The 22,084-nt window shown below is 38.9% G+C and overlaps 1 long non-coding RNA gene across 1 annotated transcript in view; it reads left to right on the forward strand.

Annotated features, from left to right (window-relative positions):
• Positions 1-1,105: 1,105 nt before the first annotated feature.
• LOC133219321 (uncharacterized) overlaps positions 1,106-22,084 on the forward strand; it is a 92,794-nt gene continuing 71,815 nt past the window's right edge. The window contains exon 1 of the long non-coding RNA XR_009727396.1: positions 1,106-1,772. This is a non-coding gene — a long non-coding RNA (uncharacterized LOC133219321). The remainder of the gene's footprint in view (positions 1,773-22,084) is intronic.

The raw sequence follows: 22,084 nt of genomic DNA on the forward strand, positions 1-22,084 counted from the left end.
TTGGGTCAGACAATGCTGCTCACGGCGTGGTCTATTTAGGGTTTTCTGCTCAACCCCAGTGGACCTTCAGCTTTTCTGACACAGTTCTTATAAGCCTGGGCAAAACTTATAGATTACTCCTGTGAAGTTTGTCCCTGCTTAAAGCTGCTGTTTTGCCCTTCTGCATCAGGACTCTAGCTATCCTACCCAAGCCAGTTTCCTGCTATGGGCTGAGGAGAAGTAATGATTAAGACTATTTTCCTTATAGTGTTGTAAAGCAATAGGCTTGGTGAAACACAGAATAGGAAAAATACAAGAAAAATAACAAAACCCAGGATAATTATAGAATCATAGAACAGCTAGGGTTGTAAAGGACCTTAGATCATCTAGTTCCAACCCCCCTGACATGGGAAGGGACACCTCACATTAAACCAGGTCACCCAAGGCTTTGTCCAAACTGGGACACCTGTTTCGACCTGCTGGTCAGACTCCCTTTGATGCAGCCCAGGATATGGTTGGCTTTCTGGGCTGAGAGAGCACACTGAAGCCTGCTCATGTTCACTTTCTCATTGACCAACAACCCCAACTCCTTCTTGAAGTTGAATGTTAAAAAACAGAAGCAAACTTCTAAACAACCTCTGCTACAAACATTACTCTGTGTAACAAATGCAGGACAGATTTCTTGGATTCTCCGTTCCAAGAAGAACACCTCACCATAAGCAGTGCAGTCGCAAATGCCAGTTGGTGTATTGATGAGGAATGGTGAGGAAATGCCGTATGCTCTCTATGTTTCTGCAAAGTTCATGCAGAGGGAACCCAAACCGTTTTCCTTTCACCTTTGGGATCGCCACAGTCAAATGACTGTACGTGCTATAAAAGCCTTTATAGATACAGTCTGAACAAACACATTTATTTACAGGGACACCCCGCAGCGATGCCCAGCGTGTGGCCACCCTGGGCAGGGACATCCCCCTGGGCTTCCTGGGCACAGGCACTGCCTCAGGGCCAGCAGCCAAAAGGCTTTTCTCTAAAGGATGCTGGGTAAAGGGGCAGCAGCAGCAGGGCTGCGGTGGGCAGGGCTGTAGGCTCCCTGTCACCCCTGTGTCACAGTGCCAGCACCCGGCAACGCAGCATCACAGTGCTCTGGGGCTGTATAAGGCAGCGTCATCCCCTGTCCCACTGCCAGAGTGCTCGGCACTGCCACCAGGGCAGGGCTGGCAGCCTGAGGGCATCCGAGGGGAAGTGCTTGGGGCAGCGGGGGGATTACTGGGAGGGGGGAGTGGGCTGGTGGGGGGAACACTTGAAGCTGCACGAAGCTGCGGGAGGTTCTGTGCTGCAGTTCCAGCTCCTGGAGGAGCCATGCTCAAATCTCCTTGGCTGGATGGATGGAAATCCTGCTCCAGCTGCCGGGGGACCCGCCGTCCTCATCTGCTGGGCCCTGGGGAATTGCCTGTCGGGGGGCTGAAGGAGGGAACACCTGGAGCTGCACAAAGCTGAAGGAGGTTCTGTGCTGCAGTTCCAGCTCCTGGAGGGGCCACTCTCAAAGCATCATTTAGGGCTCCTGCCTCAGTCATCGGGAAGCTCACTGTTCTTATCGCCCGGGGAGAGAGTGGCAGTAGCCAGAAGAAAAAGAATGCACAGATGGCTCCGTGCCCTCTCCCAGTGCTCTCGAGCTCCCACTGCCAAGCACAGGAGGGATTCTTGCTCCAAGGATTCACCAGGCCAATGGCATTTTTCTCTTGTTGGAAGCCCCTGAAATGGCTCTGGGTGGAAGCAGAAAAGGCAGTGCCAGTGTCCCCTTGTCCCCTTAGAGGTGGAACCAGCTCATGGACCAGGAGCAGGTCTTGCTGATGTGCTCAGGGAGCAGCCGATCGCCAGCACGGGGTCAGGAAGGAATTTTCCCCAGGAGCAGATTGGCACCAGTCCCCGGGGGTTTTTTGCCTTTCTCTGAGCACTGAGCATGACCACTTGTCAGAGCTCCTTGGCTCATTCTGGCTTGGTTATCGCCTGGTGTTCATGCTCCACGAAGGTGGCCCCTCGTGTCCTGCAGCTGGGGGGGGGGGGGAGGGGGAAGGGCTTTTTCCCCCCAGGCTGCACTAGCAAGCATCCCTGGGTTTTTTTGCCTTCCTCTGCAGCCAAGCACAGCCCCTTCATGAGGCTCCTTTGGGTCATGGTGTCCCAAAGACAGTGGCTCGTGCTCCACGCAGGTGGCCCTCGTGCCCCGCATCTGGGGGGAGGCAGCCTTCTGGACTCCCAGGGTGGCCCCAGAGAGGTCCCGGGACTTGATGCTGTCCTCTGTTGCATTGAGCACCACCCCTTGTCAGCTCTTCCCTGGCCCTTTCTGCTGGGTTCTTCTTGCACTGCTCTCCCACTACCACAGCACCGCTCCTGCCCTGCCTTTTCTTTGTCAGGCTGCAAGGGACGTTTTTTCCAGCTAAACTGAAGGCTCTAAACTAAAACAGACAAAAATTAACTAAGCTAAACTAAATCAAATAACTTCATTTAGAAATAAATAAAATACTCTTTCCACCTGTAACCATTCTGATTTGTGTCTTTGAAAGTGCTTTTGGTCCTGAAATTCCCTTGACATTTCAGATAAGTAAGGATCTCCTCCTTGTACAACTCATTGTGAGAGCAGGGAATGTAACAGAATAAAATGGCATGGAAATGAACAGAAGAGACTGGAATGGAACAGAACAGAATACAACAGAAAGCTATGCTATGTTATGCATATAGAATCACAGAATAGTTAGGGTTGGAAAGGACCTTAAGATCATCTAGATCCAACCCCCCTGCCGTGGGCAGGGTCACTTCACTCTAAACCATTTCACCCAAGGCTCTGTCCAACCTGGCCTTCAACACTGCTAGGGATGGAGCATTCACATCTTCCCTAGCCAAGCCATTCCAGTGCCTCTCCACCCTTGTAGTAAAGAACTTCCTCCTTATACCCAATCTAAACTTGCCTTGTTTAAGTTTGAACCCATTACCCCTTGTCCTGTCACTACAGTCCCTAATGAAGAGGCCTTAGCATGCTTTCCAGGAGAATCTGCTCCAAAATTTTGCCAGGCACAGAGGTGAGACTGACTGGTCTGTAATTCCCCGGGTCATCCATTTTCCCCTTCTTGAAAATGGGGGTTATATTTCCCTTTTTCCAGGCGCTGGGAAACTTCACCTGACTGCCATGATTTTTCAAATATGATGGCCAGTGGCTGAGCAACTTCATTTGCCAGCTCCTTCAGGACCCACAGATGGATTTCATCAGGACCCATGGACGTTCAGGCTCTTAAGATGGTCTAGAAACACATCGTCTCCTACAGTGGGCCCATGGTCTTCATTCTCAGAGTCCCTGTGTCTGCCTTTTAAGTCTTGGTTGGTGCGGTCAGAGCCTTTGTCAGGGAATTCTAAGCCTAAGAAGTCATTCAGAACCTCAGCCTTCTCCAAATCCTTGTGTTCTTCCATTTAACTATGGAGGAATCATCTTTTAATCTGGCCAAAAATTCTTATTTTATATATATATATATATATATATATATATATATATATTTGGCTAAGGACATCTATCTTACATTTCTTAACGCATCTTGCAAGATCTCATTAGGCACATCTATTTCATGAAATATACTAAAGCTTTTAGGAGCAAATTAAGATTAGAGCATCTAGTAGTTGACCTTAAAAAAATAAAATTATTGTTTTTTCCATAAATAAAAATATGCTGTCATATAAAGGAAATTTACTTATATGAAAAACTGTGCAACTACAGCTCTGAATTCTTTAGCCTTTAACCTTTTAAAAGTTAAACATCGGCACTTTCATTCAAAAAGAGCTTTTGATCACAGCTTCTTGCACAGAGTAGAGAACGCAGATCTAAATAGCTGTATCATAGAAAAGAAGTAGAGCAGAATGTACATAAAAGTCAGAAATTTGTTGAGGGAATTAGCAGAAAAAGGTAGGGGAACAGTTAAATTTGTAAGGCTGCTTTGCTGTAGATATCATTAGGCTTTTAAATTCCCTGTTTTTTTGCTTCCTCATGTTAAGACAAGATCGTGGAACTCTCCTACAGTTTTAGTCTGCAGGAAAAAGCAACAGCACACTGGATTTTAATTGCTTCCCCTGGAATCTACTGTCAATGAGATTGATTGAGAAGAAGATATCCTCCACAGGAAGAAATTCAACAGAAGAAAATTTAACTCTGACAATGTTTTAACACAAGAGAAAAAACAACAAAGTGTAAGAATAAATATCACCTCAAAAGTCTACCCTCCAGAATGTCACCGAAATTGGGTAGGTGGATGAGCAAGAAACTTGTCAGAACACTATTTTCAGAAAAGTATAATTATAAAATGATTTCCTCTGCTCTTAAGACATTATCTGTGTAAACTTTTCAATCTTGAACAGTAGTTCAAAAGATCTCTCCAAAGAAGTACAACACAAGTTAAAGGAGCAATGAAAACTAAGCTAATTTCAAATATGTGAAGAAATTATCATTATTAGGAATTTCTAAGCAGTCATAGAGGTTTAAATGCCTGTTGAACTGCGTGAAACTTCGGTCACTGTTGAACTCCATGAGAGCTTTGCAATTGTCTTTCAGTACACTGAGGATTTCACTCACTAGTTTGATTCCTTGTCAGTAGACTACAGGATATGAACAAAGGGAAATTCTAACAAATTTGTTACGGTGCTCAAGGAAAGCTGAGAATATAAGGCTATATCCACTTGAGCGAGTCTCCTACTTTAGCAGTTACTACAGGTTTATTAGACTGGAGAGTGATGCTTCCTTTGAGACTGAATCGTATCAAAAGCACTTTCTAACTAAAAAGATCTCAGTTTCAGTAGTCCAATAATTAAACAGGATTCAGTCTGGCTGGTTGAATGAGAAATGATTGAGGGACTTTCAAAAAACTACGCAGCATTTTTGGTTCATCAAGTTTTCTTTCAGAATTAAACAGTAAAGGACAGAATATTTTTACAATTGTAAATGACTGGCACATAAATATATATATAGCAACAAGTACTCAGACTACATTTGATGCGAAAAGTAAACATAACGTGTTCAAGTCATACTTCATAAGATTGTTTCATCTACCTGGACTTGTGTAAAGCGTTCAACACTGTCCCACATGACATCCTGGTCTCTAAATTGGAGAGACATCAATCTGATGAATAGACTGCTCGGTGGATAAAGAACTGACTGGATGGCCGCACACAAAGAGTTGCGGTCAATGGCTCAGTGTCCAGCTAGAGACCAGGAACAAGTGGTGTCCCTCAGGGATCAGTGCTGGGACCGGTCCTGTTCAACATCTTTGTTGCTGATATGGACAGTGGGATTGAGTGCGCCCTCAGCAGTTTGCTGATGACACCAAGCTGTGTGGTTTGGTTGATACGCTGGAGGGAAGGAATGCCATCCAGAGGGACCTTGACACGCTTGTGAGGTGGGCTGATGCCAACATGATGAAATCTAACTGTGCCAAGTGCAAGGTCCTACACCTGAGTCAGAGCAATCCCAGGCACAGCTGGGCAGAGAAGAGAATCAGAGCAGCCCTGTCGAGAAGGACTTGGGGGTGTTGGTCAATGAGAAAATGAACATGAGCTGGCTTCAGTGTGCGCTTGCAGCCCAGAAAGGGAACCGTACGCTGAGGTGCATCAAAAGGAGTGTGACCATCAGGTCAAAGGAGGTGATCCTGCCCCTCTCCTCTGCTCTTGTGAGACCTCACTTGGAGTATTGTGTGCAGTTCTGGTGTCCTCAACATTAAAAGGACATGGAACTGTTGGAACAAGTCCAGAGTAGGGCCATGAGGCTGATCAGGGGGCTGGAGCACCTCCCATATGAAGATCAGCTGAGAAAGTTGGGGCTGTTCAGCCTGGAGAAGAGAAGGCTGCATGGAGACTTCATAGCAGCCTTCCAGTATCTGAAGGGGGCCTATAGGGATGCTGGGGAGGGACTATTCATTAGGAACTGTAGTGATAGGACAAGGGGTAATGGTTCAAACTTAAACAGGGGAAGTTTAGATTGGATATAAGGAAGAAATTCTTTCCTGTTAAGGTGGTGAGGCACTGGAATGGGTTGCCCAGGGAAGTTGTGAATGCTCCATCCCTAGCAGTGTTCAAGGCCAGGCTGGATGAGGTCTTGGGTGACATGGTTTAGAGTGAGGTGTCCCTGCCCATGGCAGGGGGGTTGGAACTTGATGATCTTAAGGTCCTTTCCAACCCTAACTATTCTATGATTCTATGATTCTATTCTAAAGCTCCTCTTCTATTCCACTGATTCTGTTGTGTACTGCTGCTAAGTTCACGGTGGCCTTAACACTGTTAGAACTCAGTAGGATTTGCTTTGAATTACACTCTGTCTACGAGAAATTGAAGGCACTACCAAGGACTGACATGAAAGAATGAAAGCAGTCTGGTTTTGACTATTATCCTGGTAAACAAGGAAAATATGAGAAAGAACACCTTCTTTTTAAAATTGATGATTGTCTTAATGTGACAAAACCTGTCTCCTGTAAGATGAAGTACTAAAACATGGTTATATTGCCAGGCTGAAGCTTCCTGAAAAATTCTGTATGTTTAAATATTTGTCTCAGACAGCTTAAGCTCTATTTAGACATGCTGCGAGTGATAATAGCACACTGTAGATGAAATAAATAGGTACCTTATTTGTGGTTGAGAGTCAGTTTCTTTAACACAAACTATTTGGTAAGATCTAGCATATCTCCCCTAGTCTCCAGATGCTACTTCAGAACTGCATATCTCACCTCTTCACCTGGCGTCCTGTCTATCAACCCCTGGGCAGTGTCTCAGGGACTACAGGTTATGAGAAATCTTTCTTAGTGATGATGGTTAGATGACTGGCTCCTGCCCCCTGAGTCCTAGGTGTAAAGCTGGGATACAGACCGTTGTCCAAGTTCCTTTCATCAATGGAACGGATTTTTTTGAAGCCCTCTTCTGGGCAGACAGGAATCTCCTCACAGCCTGTACACTATGTATTCATGACATCTGTGCAAATCATTTTTCCTTAGCATACATACACGAAACATGGAAGAAAAACTAGCTCAGAGCTTGTTAGCACTTACAACTCTGAATTTGTCTGCATTGAGGATGAAGGCTGAGGCCTGAGACAATGGCTGGGAGAGCCTGGCTGTCACTGCTTTTTCTAGCAAGCAGGTAGAAGGGGTATAAGCAGAGTTTCTTCAGGAGCAGCTGCTACCTGCCCTGGATTTTCAGGTCTGTGGCATAAACTAAGGACACCTTGAAATCGCACCTACAGGGCACTGCAACCCTGTGTATGTAACTGCTTTTCTTTTGAGAAGAGCCAGTCAAGGATCAGAAAAATAAACAGGATGCTGACACAATATTAACAACCTGCTAACAGCAATAGTTTTGTTCACATATTTAATTTGAGAAAAATTAATTTTAACCTTTTATATTGATGATTCTTAATGATTCCTAATAAGAATTATTCCTAATACTAACTATATCTAGGCCAAACTGTATAGGACTTGTTATTTTAGATCAGAGTTCAATTAAAAAGGTGTTCTCTGTGGCGTGCTTAAAAGAAATATTTTAAAATAAAAAGCCTCCCTGCCAGTATAATTGCTTTTAAACATGTATCACATTATAACACGAGTGTTATTTCCTGACACTGAAAAACACAAGGGTTTCAAGATTCAGAGTTCAGCTGCACAGCCCTGCTTCAGGTTTCCACTTCCATACTATATCCAAGTTCTGCCATGTGAAATGTTAGGGTACTGAAAGGACTCATTTTAATTTCTGATCTGAGGACAAGTGTCACCGAGTGTATCTTCTGGAGATCATAAGTCACATGCCAAAGGCAGGAGGCCCTTTGTCTTACCACCACATACTACCCTTTCATCCTGCCACTCATAGACTCCTTCCACTCCCATTCTCTCAAGACTTAAAGTGGCCAGTGAGAGTGGTGTTAGAAGAATGGAAAATTAACACTCTATTGAAGGAGAAAAATTAGCATTTTTGAAAAATTGTGAAATAATTTTAAATTAAACCAAAAAATAAAAAATTGTAATATGTGGTTCACTGTTCAGTAATGTCCAATGTACTTCATAACACCACGTCTGAGTCAATGATGGCTATGCCTCACACTTTTAGAAAGATGTAAATGTTCCTGGTGATACAAAAGAAAAAATTTTTAGACAACCTATTTCAAGTACATTATTTTGCATGGGAAAAGATTTCTTCTCTGACCATCGGAAGTAGCCATTGTATATAACAAAATCATTACATTAAATTCTCATAGCTTCTGCCATAAAATCATACAGACCTTTTTAAAATTTACCTATCCAGTGAGTCAAGTGCTTGCTAACAAAAGTGCTACATTCTTTTTTGTGTCACATGAAATAGACAACATTTTTTTTTAATTTTTTTAGCTTAATATTTTCTTCCCCTATATGTCCTATACAAGTAAAAATGTAGTTTAAATCCATGTGATCTGATGACATAAAAGCTTGATATGAAAGATCATCCTCTTATCCTTTAAAATCTTCAACTACTACCCCATCAAATAAAGCTCTGCATTTTAAAGTTTTGTCTGAAGCAGCATCACAGTGTTAGTTGGTTGCCATACAGTCAGTCATACAACACGTGTTTAGGTAAAATAGCGTACAATTAAGGGCATAAGTTACCATTGTGCTCTAAATGGAGATCAAGCAGCATGTAGCAATCTAGTTACCTTTTAATGCACACCAAATGCTTCTACTAGTCTACATCTAAGCACTTTTACTGTTTAAAAAGCAGTTAAGGTCATCTAATAGAATTTGCTTTTCATTTGCATCTGTTTTGAGCAGATAATGCAGAAGATAAATGGTGGCTTTTACAGATTTATTTTATAAGAACATTATGGAACTTAGAAGAAAACACATAATCATGAAATCTGTGATATAAACATTTACGGACCTTGGGTAAGTGCATAAACCCTAAATATGCTGGGTTTTTAGAAAAGCTTATGCAAGGAATTTGGGGGTCATCAGTGTAAATCTTTTTTTTTTTTTTTTTTTTGAAGACCTACAGTTCCATTAAGCTTAAGGTTTTACATATAAGTTAGAAGACCAAACTGTTACTGTGCTATACTTTCACTTCATATTATTTTTTAGTAAGAAATTAATTGTATAGCTGATTATTTATTTGAAAATCTGTCAGATCCTGTATGTGCTCATTGCTTATCTGTTTGCGTTAAAGGAACTCAAAGTGACAAAATATTCACAAAACATAACTTTCAAAAGTAGACTGGGAGAATCACTTACAGTAATTAGGTTTCTCTCGATCACTTCTGTACAGGTGGTACAAACACCTTTCCTCACCATAATTTTTTTTTTATCAGTTATTTTTATATTCGCTTGGTTCTAGTATCCATTATACATCTTTTACCCCCTATGAAACAAGCTGTAATGCAATAATTGTAACCTCAGCTGGTTGCAGGGAAAAAAAAGGCAAAGAAGTAGAGTAGTATGACTTATTTAAAATCCTTATTTTTGGAATGGCTTTGTTTCTGAAGTCCTGGATTTCTGTTACAAAGGGTAAGTCAAGATTTAATGAATTTTACTTGGGGTTTCTCAGAGCTGCTCTTTTCTAAGGAAAGAAGAATTAAGGCTACAATAGCAGTACTAACTTAGAAATCATTATTTATCTCACTGGCAAATGTATAATACCTTATCTCAGTAACATTGAAGATAATAGTATAGAGATGTTGTAAAATAAGAAGTGTATTAAAAATAAGAAAAGGAGGAAGGGAAAGTGAAAATTGCACATAGTCTTTTAAGGGATTTAATTTTACATGTTTGTGAGGTAAATACAAGCTAACAACATCTTGGTGGGATAATAAAACTCATCAAGAACTCTACTGTGAAAAAATATAGGTATATATACATGTGTATAGTTTTTTATATAGTCATATATGTGAACCAAAAGAATAGTTCATAAGATTTTTGAAATTACCTCTTAACTGAGTGCACACGTGATCAGATGCACACGTCTTTCAGACATGTTGAGCTGAAGCTCAATTTTAAAAGGGTGCATTTATAAAAACCAAGACTTTCCAAGGGCCTGGTATTTCAATCATTATCCGTGACAAACACTTTTTGCTGGCATGGAAAAAAATCTACTCCTCATTTGCAGAGCTGCCAGACTACAAGTCTCCTGTGTACTTTTAAATGAACTGATGAGTGAAAAATTAAAGAGAACAGCATTTAACTATTTACATGTGCCATGCTCAGTGTGCAGCAACAGAATTTGAAGATGAAATGGTGCAGCACTCTACAAAAGCTTTTGCTTGTGTTCAAAGGTTGCAGGTTATATTGTATCTTTATTCATTAGGTCGTGCACATGTGACACAGAACACTAATGGCATTTGTTCTTTGCCCAATGTCAGTTGTTTTAATGTCTTGGAGAAAGATAAAAATTCCACTGAGGATTTGACAGAGCTGTTTGTATGGATCATTAATCCATACTGACACTAAACATTTCTTCAGAAGCTCAGCTGTAGGTGAAGTGGAGTAACATCAACCTAGTGTTTCCAGGTCAGATGCTGTTTGAAAGCACTTGGTAAATTTTCATTTGATAAAACAATAATTCAGAGATGACTGAACATGTCTGATGAAGACAGATCAAATATTCTGCTTATCTCTCAGATAATCTTTCTGACTGAAAAGTACAGTATTTATACTGAATATTTTTTTATTATTTTATTTTATTTTAATACAATCTGGAAAATACCAGTATTTATTCTTATTCCGTGAACTTAGTTTTCTGTATTACTCTAGCAAGTAATACGCTTATTACTTTAGATTTTTCTGGTTTTCCTTTGTTTTTTTTGAGATATGCATGCTTGTGAATGTCTGACTTTGACTTTCTAAATGTCTTCCTTAAAAAGAAAATGCAACTATTCAAGTCAACTTTCAGATGAGATAATCCACAGTACTGACTTCCTTATAGCTGTTCGTTCAATACTTTTGTTAAACATGAGAGTGCTCTGTCGAATATCAGACTAGCTCATCAAAGTACATACAAAGCACACGTTAATTCACCTTCTTAAACTTGTATCAGTACTACTCTTCTGACAACAATTTACTGTCTTCTAGTTAGTAGCTAAGAGGAAAAGTGGAGTGTCTACAATTAATTTGGGGCCACAGAGGAGGAGAGGGCTAAAAAAGTCTCTAAATCATCTTCTGTGCAGCAGAAAGGAAATCCACATGGAGCTGAGGAGGTGAGAATTGCTTTTCTAAGATTTTCCCAGAAATATCTAGAACTTTTTTCTAAAATTAATAGAAGATTCATAATCTCACATATATTTTTCTATCTTTCCATTTCTAATCTGGAGGCTAATTCAATAAAATGAAGAAGTTGAAGTATTTTTTTTATTTAATATATAATCTAGTTTTACTATGTGCCTTAGTCTTACATGTATTTCCAAGAGTGAACCCCCACCCCTCAAAAACAAAAAAACAAAAGAGAACAAAACCAAAACACAAACAAAACCAAAACCAAAAAAACAACCAACCAACCAAACAAACAAAAACAACCTGTAAGAAAAACAGATTGACAGAAACATTAAAAGGCTCCTAATGTCTGGTGAAAATAAAAATGACCGTAATGCTAAATGTTCCACACGAAATGTTCCTAAGCATGAAAGAGCTTTTCTCCTTGAAAAGGACTGCCTTCATAAGTATGTTCAAAGATTCAAGAACGCTATCAAGAACCAGCTAATGTGAGAGAAATGTAAATGTTTCAACGTAGTTTACAGTTAAAAGTACTGAAATAATATATCCACACCTCTTCCCAACCTTCATATTTAATTAGGAATGCAAATAAACTTAAATATTTAAAAAGGAAAATAGCTATAAACCAAACCATATGTTTGGTTAAATAAATCCCTCTCACTTCTAATGAGAAAGAAAAAAATTGAAGTGTTTTATAGTGGGTGTGTCTTTAAATCAGAAGGAAATGTCTGCAAAGGAAATAATTCGAAATTGATTAAAAATATGTTTTTCTGTTTATACAGAGTGACCTATACTTTCATGGGAAAATGAGTAGAAAAATATTCTCTCAGAGACACAGTTTTTGCTAAATGAATACCTTGGGCTGGACTTCTTGGCTTTTATTTCTCCTTGGCTTGGTCTTTTCCTTCCTGTTCACTCAGTTTCATTAATCTCTCTGGCTACTGAGGCTTTCACAGTGTTTGCATCATCTGAGCCAACTTATCTTTGGCCTTCAGACAGAGACACCACAGTCCTGGAGTTGGAGCATGAAACTGGCAGTCAGGAGAAGAGGGCTGTACTTCATCCTTCTTTTATTTCTTAAGACAACTCAATCTATCAGATCCCTTTTTCTTTAGGTGTAGTAAAGGAATGGCATTGATTTATTATGAGAAAATACATTCGCACTGAAATGTTTAAGAAGTAAAGTTAGGGGCGATATTCTTATTGCCAGTTCTATTTAATTTATACTTTCTGGTTTTATTTTTTCCTTTGTTGTCCTTACCCATAATGATTTCAGTCCTTTGTCTTTCCCTTGTTTTGGGAGAATTTATCTTTTGACAATAACACACAACAGCTATGAAATATTCTCAAAACATTCAAAAGTCAACAGTTGCCACTTAAAAGTGAACAGACGACATGAAGTGCTGTAGTTATTTGTGCAAGTATGAAGTGTATTTCATTTGTCATGAAGTACCGAATGTTGGCATCTGTTGACTGTTTAATACAGAACAGCATACAGTTCAAATACATCATGCAGCAGGCAGAAGCTAGATACTACACTCACGTTTGATCTCCTAAGCTGTTAGCACTCAGGTGGGCTGTCTGAGCAGAGACTGAATGGCTATGGAGACTGAATTATCCTTTCCATTTATGAGCTGGTTTACATAACAATCTGCTATGAAAGCTGTTGATCACAGTGGAAAGGAGCTGACTTATTTGATGTGGTGCTCCCCAGGACTTCTAGCAGAGCACAAAAAAATCATGTTTGACATTACATAAAGCAACTACTAGTTGAAAGGATAACCATATTGCATTTTATTAATGATGGGTTGATGGGAAAATAAACACAATTCACTTCATTGTTCTGACCTCAAAATCCAGTCAAAGTATTCAATAGTAATCGACGTTATTTCAAAATAACCTGTGTAACAGAGATAAACCTTTGTTGGTCCAAGCAAAGGATAAATGCCATGAGGAGAATAAAGTTTTCCACAAGTAGTGTGTTTGATCTATGAACTATAAATTGCAGTATCATTATCTAGTGTTATTCTTTCCTACAATAACTTAAATGTTTTTAGAAAAATTGCTGCTTGCCAATTTATTATTTTTAATAAGTAGTTGATGTGTGCAAAAGTAATCTTTAAAGTCTAACAAACATTGGACAAGAAAAATAAGATAAAAGTAATTTTAAAATGTCCATGATTATTTTTTTTAAAGAAAAAAAAAAAGACTTTACTCTTACCTAACCAATAAATAGATCACCAATTTCAGACAATGATTGAATATATTTATTTGACTATATCCAGCCCCATTCCATGCTTAGAGATTAACGTTACACGGTGGAGTAAACAATGACACCCAGTGGCCATATTGACTCAAGATCTGTTTGTGCTGTTGGATTTTCTCAGTTCAACTATTTCTGTTGCATACACTAGTTAACATTTCTATTGTTTTGACTTGGGTTTGTTTTTTCCCTTTGTTTGGAGGTTTTTTTCCTACAATGCTAAAGACACAATAGTTAAGTTTTCTTTGGAGCCAAATGATGTAGGAGGTTTGACACACTGAACTCCACTCCTCTAGCAAGAGAAATGATGACCAGTGTATCAATGACAAGAGTCACACATACAAACCTATACAAACCGTACTTATTAAAGAAACTGACTGTTGAAAGAAGTTGGAGCACAAGATGTACTAGATTATCATGACAAGGACAGATAGTGGATATTCATGCCGGTTTTGCAGAGGACGAAAGCTGTTGGATTGTTGTATGCTATTATGCTAACCTCAGGGAAAACAAAAAAAAAAACAGAAAAAAAGAAAAATCCCCAAAACAACACCAAAGTGGTGCCTATATAAACTATAAAAAGGTTTTTAGTGAGTTATAGTTTATCAGGAGATATGGGATATATGATTCCAACAGAAACCAAAGCACAAGCCAAGAGCAGCTGACTCTAATAAAATTGTCTAGAAGATGCAGATTTGGAATGTGTTTTCTGGTTCTAACTTGCATGCTACGAAACCACACATTTATTACTTCTGGCTCCTGCAGTGCATCAGTCACTGAATGACGCTTGAAACAAAGCTAGTACCCACGTCTGATCTTATTACAGAGTTTCTCATTGGTCTAGAAATAATGAAGTAATATTTTAAATAAAATATGTCTCATAAAATATTGATTTTCTGAATGACACAATTGTAAATTGGGATTTCCTCTTTTTCAGCCCTTATTTTCTGCTGTGCTTGAAACCACCATATAGGCATCCCGGGGCAGTGAAGCTACAAGATTAATATGAAAAGCATTTTATTTTCCACCTTGGTGCTGAAGAAAAACAATGCTCCTAATGCTCTTAATGATAAATGTAAGCTAACCTCATGACAAATAGGCCATGTTAAAAAGGCTTCAGTAAGAACTAAACAACTTCATGTTGAATTGTTGGCAAAAGGTTCAGCTTCAGATAGGTTGATGATGTCCCAAGGCATTTTACAAGCAATAAAAAAACTTCATGCCTGAGGAGCAAAGAGATTAAAGTGGCTGCTACAAATGGGAAGGTAAAGATCTCTTTCAACAGGTGGTAGGTGGGAAAACAGCAACAGAGTGGAACTAGTAATTCCTAAGAAGGAACAAAAAACTGTTCACAGGCAGAGCCTATTACAGGGTCTGCTAGGAGTTAGAAGAGCAACTGGCAAAGAACATGGCTCATCTTTGCAACTAATCCCCAGTGAGCAATGCATGAGTCCTCCTGTAAACACAACAAAAGCAAATGAAAAAAATGACTGTATGAAAAGGTAACTAGATATGAAGGGACCAGTAGTAGTTGTGGGTGATCCTATTATAAATAATAAATTAATATTAGCCGGTAAAACTTTAAAACTTTATTATAATACTTTTACTCTCAACTACATTGTACCTATATCTCAAAGTCTTTTTTCAGACTGACTCTATTTGGCCAAATTAATCTAGGTAATTTCAATACCATTCTCTGTTTGGCAATTTCTAACTGTTTCATGCAATTTCTGTTGACTGCCCAATTTTACTAGAAATAGAGCATCTAAAATGCCCTGCATCATGTACATTGCTGAGCCACCAGTCTAGAGACCTTTAATAGACTACTGTGCTTTATAAAAAAATCCATTAGATTCCAAGTACCTTCCAACATAACTGTTACTTATTGAAAATGGTGAAAAAGGAGAAAGAGTAAGATTTCCACTTCATGCTGAGAAGCTATTCTAGTGAGCTTACTGTATACTAATGAATATCTGTAATCTTATTACTAATGATGTCTGCTGAAAAAGCTCTGGTGATGTTTCTATTGAGAAATATGTTCACAGAACCATTTAAGTTGTGAAGGGGCCTCAGAAAGAAGGTCTCCAGTACAAACCCTCTACCCAAAGCAGGGCCAGCTCTCGGGTCAAACCAGCCTGCTCAGGGCTTGGACAGGTTGGAGCTTGAAATCCCGCAGGAATAGAGATGGTGCAGGCTCTCAGCATGACCTGCTCCACTGCCTTGCTGTCCTCATGGGGAAATAGCATCCCTTTCTACACTAAAACTCTTTCACTTCAGGTTATTCCTGCATTCCAAATAGTACCTTTAGCTAACAAAGGAATTTCATGCTCCAACTCAAATCACTGAAAGTTTTGTGGTTGGTTCCATAAGAATGTGATATTTCCCTTTTGCTGGCTTTCATTAATGTGACTGCCTGTTCCATACTGAGAGCAGGTCTCCATGGCCACAGTCTTCCTCAGAGGGAAAATAAATCAATTGAGTTTCTAAATTCACCGCTGTCTTTGTTTATTCTGCTTTCTTTACAGCCTATTTCTATAAATTAGACATGAAATATTTGTGACAGTAAAGACCAGGGGTTTTCAGATCTTCAGATTCATTAAACTATATCTCCTGTGGAATACATTAGACAAGCTTTCATTTAGAAGGCAAGTGAAATCAAACTGCCAGTTCTGTTCAATCAGAACTACATGAAGAACAGCAACAATGACAACAACAAAATTAATCTTAACACCAACAGCAATTGTCTTACCATGGGGTGCTCATGAGACACTGCACAGAGGTTTCCTGGGGGGGAAAAAAGTATTAAAAAAAATTAAAGAAAACAAAAAAACTGAAAACCCCAAACCAAAACAAAGACTAGAAATAAGTCATATATGAAAGAGCCCTTATTCCCCTCCCAAATTGCTTAAGGGATTTGTGAAACCTACTGCTGCTACAGCTGTCACCCACACTTACCTTTTCTTAGGAAGCACAGCTGAGACCTTCATCTCTCTATAAGGCCCTTCCAGTCATGCTGTGTGTTGATTTAATTATGGTATCACACTGATGTGTCCTGAGAAAATGCTCTGCAAATGAGAATGATGACATTCACTCTGGGAGTAGGAGAAAGTTTATTGTTTACTTTTTAATAGACTGCAATTGCGATAAAAGACATTGCTTATTGATTTCACAGAAACTCATATGATTCCACATTTAATATTCATTTTATTGCATATTCTCACAGTTTTATTTTACTCATTTGAAGGAGCAGAAAGATGGAAATATCATCACTGAGTTGTTTTTTCTTATTCTATTTTCTGATTCCTTTTTTTCATTGTCTGAACTCCCCTCCTCCCCAAACCTCTTCTGGCCACCACTTTTGCTAGCATAAGGGACAAATCTGAGGTTGAAAAGAAAAAGCCATTTTTCATGAGATACTGTGAGGAAAAAACAAAAGAAGCAGAGGCGTGCAAGTAAGTTACACAGGCTTATTTGCAAAGGCTGTACTGTACTCAGGGATTTTAATAGAAGCACTAAGACGTGAGAGCAGCATGAATAGAATTGTGTCTATCACCACTCCTAACGATCCTCCAGCAAAATTAAACCTAGGAAGTACGTGTTTTGGTTTCAACAGTGAGTCATATGATAGCAATTATTTTCTTATTACATAAAATTGTGAGGCTGTGAAGACACAGCATAGAGATAGTTATTTTCTTTGCTGTAAAGGAATGTCGCATCTTTTGATAAAATGCTTTCTCAGAAATACAAATCTCGATGTCATCAAACTTCAGAAAATGCAGGAATAATTAGGATGTGAATTTTAAAGCTACCTGGAATACTACATTTCATTGGGATTTGGGTGGATTGTTTGCTTGTTTGTTTGTTTGTGTTGTGGTTTAAGCAAAGCCAGTAATTCAGTACCATACAGCCGTTTGCTCACTCCCCCATCCTTCCTCCCCCCACTCCCGGAGGGATGGGAAGGAGAATCAAAAGAATGTAACTCCCACGGGTTGAGATAAGAACAGTCCAGCAACTAAGGTATAACACAGACCACTACTGCTGCGACCAATAATAATAATAATGATAAGGGAAATAACAAGGGAAGAGAATACGACTCACGACTTGCTGACTGATACCCAACCCGAAACAGGAAGTCACCTAACCCTTCCAGTTAACAGCCCCCAGTTTATATATTGGCTGTGACATGCTGTGGTATGGAATACCTCTTTGGCTAGTTTGGGTCAGGTGTCCTGTCTCTGCTTCTTCCCGGTGTCCCCTTCTCCCTGGCAAGGCATGAGACCCAGAAAGTCCTTGGTCAGAGTAAACATTACCAAGCAACAACTAAAAACATTGGTGTTATCACCGCTGTTCCCAGGCTGAAAGTCAAAACGACAGCACTGCACCAGCTACTAAGAAGGAGAAAAATGACTGCTACTACTGAACCCAGGACAGTTTGTTTTTCTGTGGTGGCCACCATTTTTCTCTTCATTGTCACAATTAGTGTACATAAGATGTTGTATATGCCCTTCAACCTGTCCAGAACAATTCTTATATTGCAGACTCTCCTATATGACAAAAGCCTACACAATCTTCAGACATATCACCACCTCTTCTCCTTTTAAGTTAGAAAATTCTAAGATTATTTTTTCCTCCAATATTTTAATCTATTTCTTTTCATCATGTTTTGCATTTTAAAAAGACCTAAAAGATGAGGTCAATTTATAATAGCTGGGCCTGAAATTCATACCATATTGAATTCCAGTATTGTTTTACTGCTAATTCTTTAGCTATGATTAGAAAAGATTTATTGATCTATTTCTCAAATATATTAATTTAATTTTCAAAAAGTTTTGGATACCAAGCATGAGGGTCTGAAGTTTCTTAAGACTTTATGGAAAATCATCTCTTTTAAAACAGACTAGGATCTGATATCTCAAAAAATTAAGCATACAGATAAGGGATTATTCTGCAAAATGTAGACTATAACCATTCTCAATCAGTAAAATGTAGATAATGATTTTTGTCATGCTACGAGGATGACGTGAAAATTAATCTATTAACCAGGACAAGATAAGGAGTTTGTCAGTTAAGCATTATGAAGCATTGATATTTTGCCTGCAAATCTTTTCAGTAAGATCCTTATTCATTATCCTGAGATTAAAGACCAAAGTTTTTGAGATAACAAATTTAGGAGAAATCCCCTAGTGTTTCACTGGACTTTTTCAGCACAGTGCCTGACCTCTTGCCTAGGAAGGATTGCATTATCTTTGAAATGTTAAACTTTTCAAAAAGTCATGTCAAGCAAACTTTAGCCCCAGTTTGACCAGTAAGGATATTTGTCCTACCATCTGTAAATGTAGAAGATGAAGAATAAGCACTTCTGGAAATCCCACTCAGACAAGTATTCTGCCTGATTTAAAAAATAATGAAATCCATTGGTTAGTTTTTATTTGGTTCCCCTTCCCCCCAGGCTACCTACAGGCACAAGTACCTGCATGTGCAAACGTGTATATACGTTTTCATGGCAATGTGTGGACACATCTGTGTTTGTACCCATGCGTATACATACACTTACATGCTAGGTATGTTCTCTGTCTCTCCTCAGTCATGCTTTGTTCAGTTTTAGATATTCACTGTGGCACTGATGGAGTAGAAATGGTGCAATAGTTCATTTGAGAGAAATAAGGTCAAGTTTCTGGTCCTTGCTATACATGAGGTAAAACTCTTAAGTTTTGAAACAGACACTCCTCTTAAGCCCAGCAAATACCATAACCTCTCTGTGCCAGAGTGTCTGCAGATCAGTGGACATGTGAGAGGTGTGAATCTAAAGCCATCAGAGGGACACAGGTTTCCTGTATGTCAACCAGATGAAGTAAATCCTAGGACTTTACTAAAGACTATTTTCTGGAACTCTGATGCAGCCACGTTAAGTTTAGGATCAAACCTGGGGCTGTGAAAACTGAACCAGAGAAACATTTCCACTTTGTAACCAGGAGTCTACCTAGAGGAACCTGCAGATACCTGAGTGCCACTGGACCTGCCTACCTTCATAGGCACTCTGTTGTCCTTAACCAGACTAATACTTCAATACTTCATCTGTAAACCACCTTCTCTTCAAGTGTTCATACAAAGACCCTGTAGCTGTAAGAACCCTGCTCTACTAGGCAGCTCCTGTTTCTTACACATAGTGATGCTGAAATCCTGGAAGCATAACTCTTAATTGTGGATCCTGATGTCATTCTCTGAAAGGGACTTTAGTCAGTCACTGATCCTCACAATTTGCTTCTAGGTATTTTTAAACAACTCTCCTCTCCACAATCTGGCTCCCATGGATGCCAGTTTTGGTCATTATTCTCTCCATTCATTGTAGTCTGTTTACCCATAACAAGCTAGGCAGCAAGCCATTTAAAAGTTAATCAGTGCGCTGCTCAGCATTTCAATGGCTGTCTCCTTTTATGTGTCTAGACATAAGCTGACGAAACCAACTCAAAGAAATGAGCTATAGTTGCCGCCTGAAGCCTCATACCTCATCCCTTCTGAATTTCAGAAAAGGTCCATCAGGAAGTTTTTGTTCCAGACCTTAAGTTTATTCTGAGTAAAGTACAAAACCAAAATAGATAATTTTCAGTGCAGTTCACAGCAATTCCAGACTCAATAGGGGAGTTGAATTTGTAAATTTTTCATTATCCACTACATAACTGTGTATTATATTTTCCCATTTAGAATAAAAAATTTATGAGAAATGCTGTGTGTAGGCCTTTACCATTAGATGACTTATTAAACCGGAACTCTAAACATTCACCTAACCCTAATCAATACGTAGATGTGCACATCACCTGACACTATGAATAACAGCAAATGTTTCTATGGCTAACAGGGAGAGTTAAAGAGTAAATAAGCTCTAGAATTTTAGTTTCACATACACATGAAATGTATTTAAGAAAACAGGCATATAAAAGACAAAGAGTGATCTGTTTGCCATGTCCAGCACAAGCAGATAAATCCAGTTAACATTTTTTTGGGTTACATAAAACAAAAGGGAAATTAGATACCATTTGATTTTTGCCTGAAATAGAAAAATCGTATTCATGATGTACCTCTCCTCCGTGTTTGCAAAGCATTCACTAATTACTGCTTGTTCCATCCTGTGTGTTTTTTTTCTGTGGCTCTTGCATAATTGGGATGATTACTGCATAGCATGCTCATTTATAACTGCTTCCACAAAAATTAAGCCCTGGATTTCATTTTCTAAATAAAAGTTTTATTAATCAAGGTAATTATAGCAGAAAGTATCAAATTCTCTAAAGAAGTAACAGCCCTATTTCTTTAACTTGTCTTTCTTTCTTTAACTTGTCTTTCTTTAACTTGTCTTTCTTTCTTTCTTTCTTTCTTTCTTTCTTTCTTTCTTTCTTTCTTTCTTTCTTTCTTTCTTTCTTTCTTTCTTTCTTTCTTTCTTTCTTTCTTTCTTTCTTTAACTTGTCTTTCTTTCTTTAACTTTTCTTTCTTTCTTTCTTTCTTTCTTTCTGTCTTTCTTTCTTTCTTTCTTTCTGTCTTTCTTTCTTTCTTTCTTTTTCTTCCTTCCTTCCTTTTTTTTTTTTTTTTTTTTTTCTTTCTTTCTTCTTTCTCTTTCCTTCCTTCCTTCCTTCCTTCCTTCCTTCCTTCCTTCCTTCCTTCCTTCCTTCCTTCCTTCCTTCCTCCCTCCCTCCCTCCCTCCCTTTCCCTTTCCCTTTCCCTTTCCCTTTCCCTTTCCCTTTCCCTTTCCCTTTCCCTTTCCCTTTCCTTTCTCTCTTTCTTTCTTTCTCTCTTTCCTTCCTTCCTTCCTTTTCTCTCTCTCTCTCCCTCCCTCTCTCTCTCTCTCTCTCTCTCTCCCCCTCACACACTCTCTCTCTCTCTCTCTCTCTTTCTTTCTTTCTTAACATGAATTAGAGTTTCAGCAGGGTGTAAAGAATACAGTCTGGTGTGAAAAAGCTCTCTATTGAAAAAAAGTCCTCAGAACACAGGAAAATAATACGCATAAAATCAATGGACGTTTAAACCAACAAAACAAAAATAAGCATTTTAAATGCTAGTTTTGTAGAAGCTTACAAAGTTTCTTCTTTAATTAGCTACTCTTACTAATGGAAAAATAACCCAAAACATTATACCAATTGCTTCATTGTCAGTCCCTTTGTTAAGGGCGTATTAGCAAGTCAGTGTCACTACACTGTCGCAGTTTTAATGGCTTAATCAAGTGACTAAAAAAGGAAAACTTAACATTTTTTTTACTATACTTAATTTAAGAAGGCCTAGCTACACCTGGGTTTTTGACTGCATCTCATTATGAGAAAGAATGCTGCTTCATGGCATCCTTGTTGATATTAAATGATAGCCTGAGCTCCTCTTCCATTCTCAGACAACCATTTTCCTTTCCCTATATTACATCACTTACAGAAAATGCATGCAAGTAATACAGAAAATAAACATTTGTAATTACTATGTCACTATTTTTATTAAATATTTGTTTGGTTAAACATTTTATTTTGGTTTCATTTTCCGTTCTCTAGATGTGATTTTCCAATGCTAGGGAGGGAAAAAATAAGAGAGGAAAAAAAATGTGACATTTGGCTATGCTTTTATTTTTCAA

This window comes from Neopsephotus bourkii, unplaced genomic scaffold (assembly GCF_033783945.1).
Source record: "Neopsephotus bourkii isolate Nb327-2 ecotype Australia unplaced genomic scaffold, CSIRO-AGI_Nbou_v1 NB_1346, whole genome shotgun sequence".
Taxonomy (NCBI): domain Eukaryota; kingdom Metazoa; phylum Chordata; class Aves; order Psittaciformes; family Psittacidae; genus Neopsephotus; species Neopsephotus bourkii.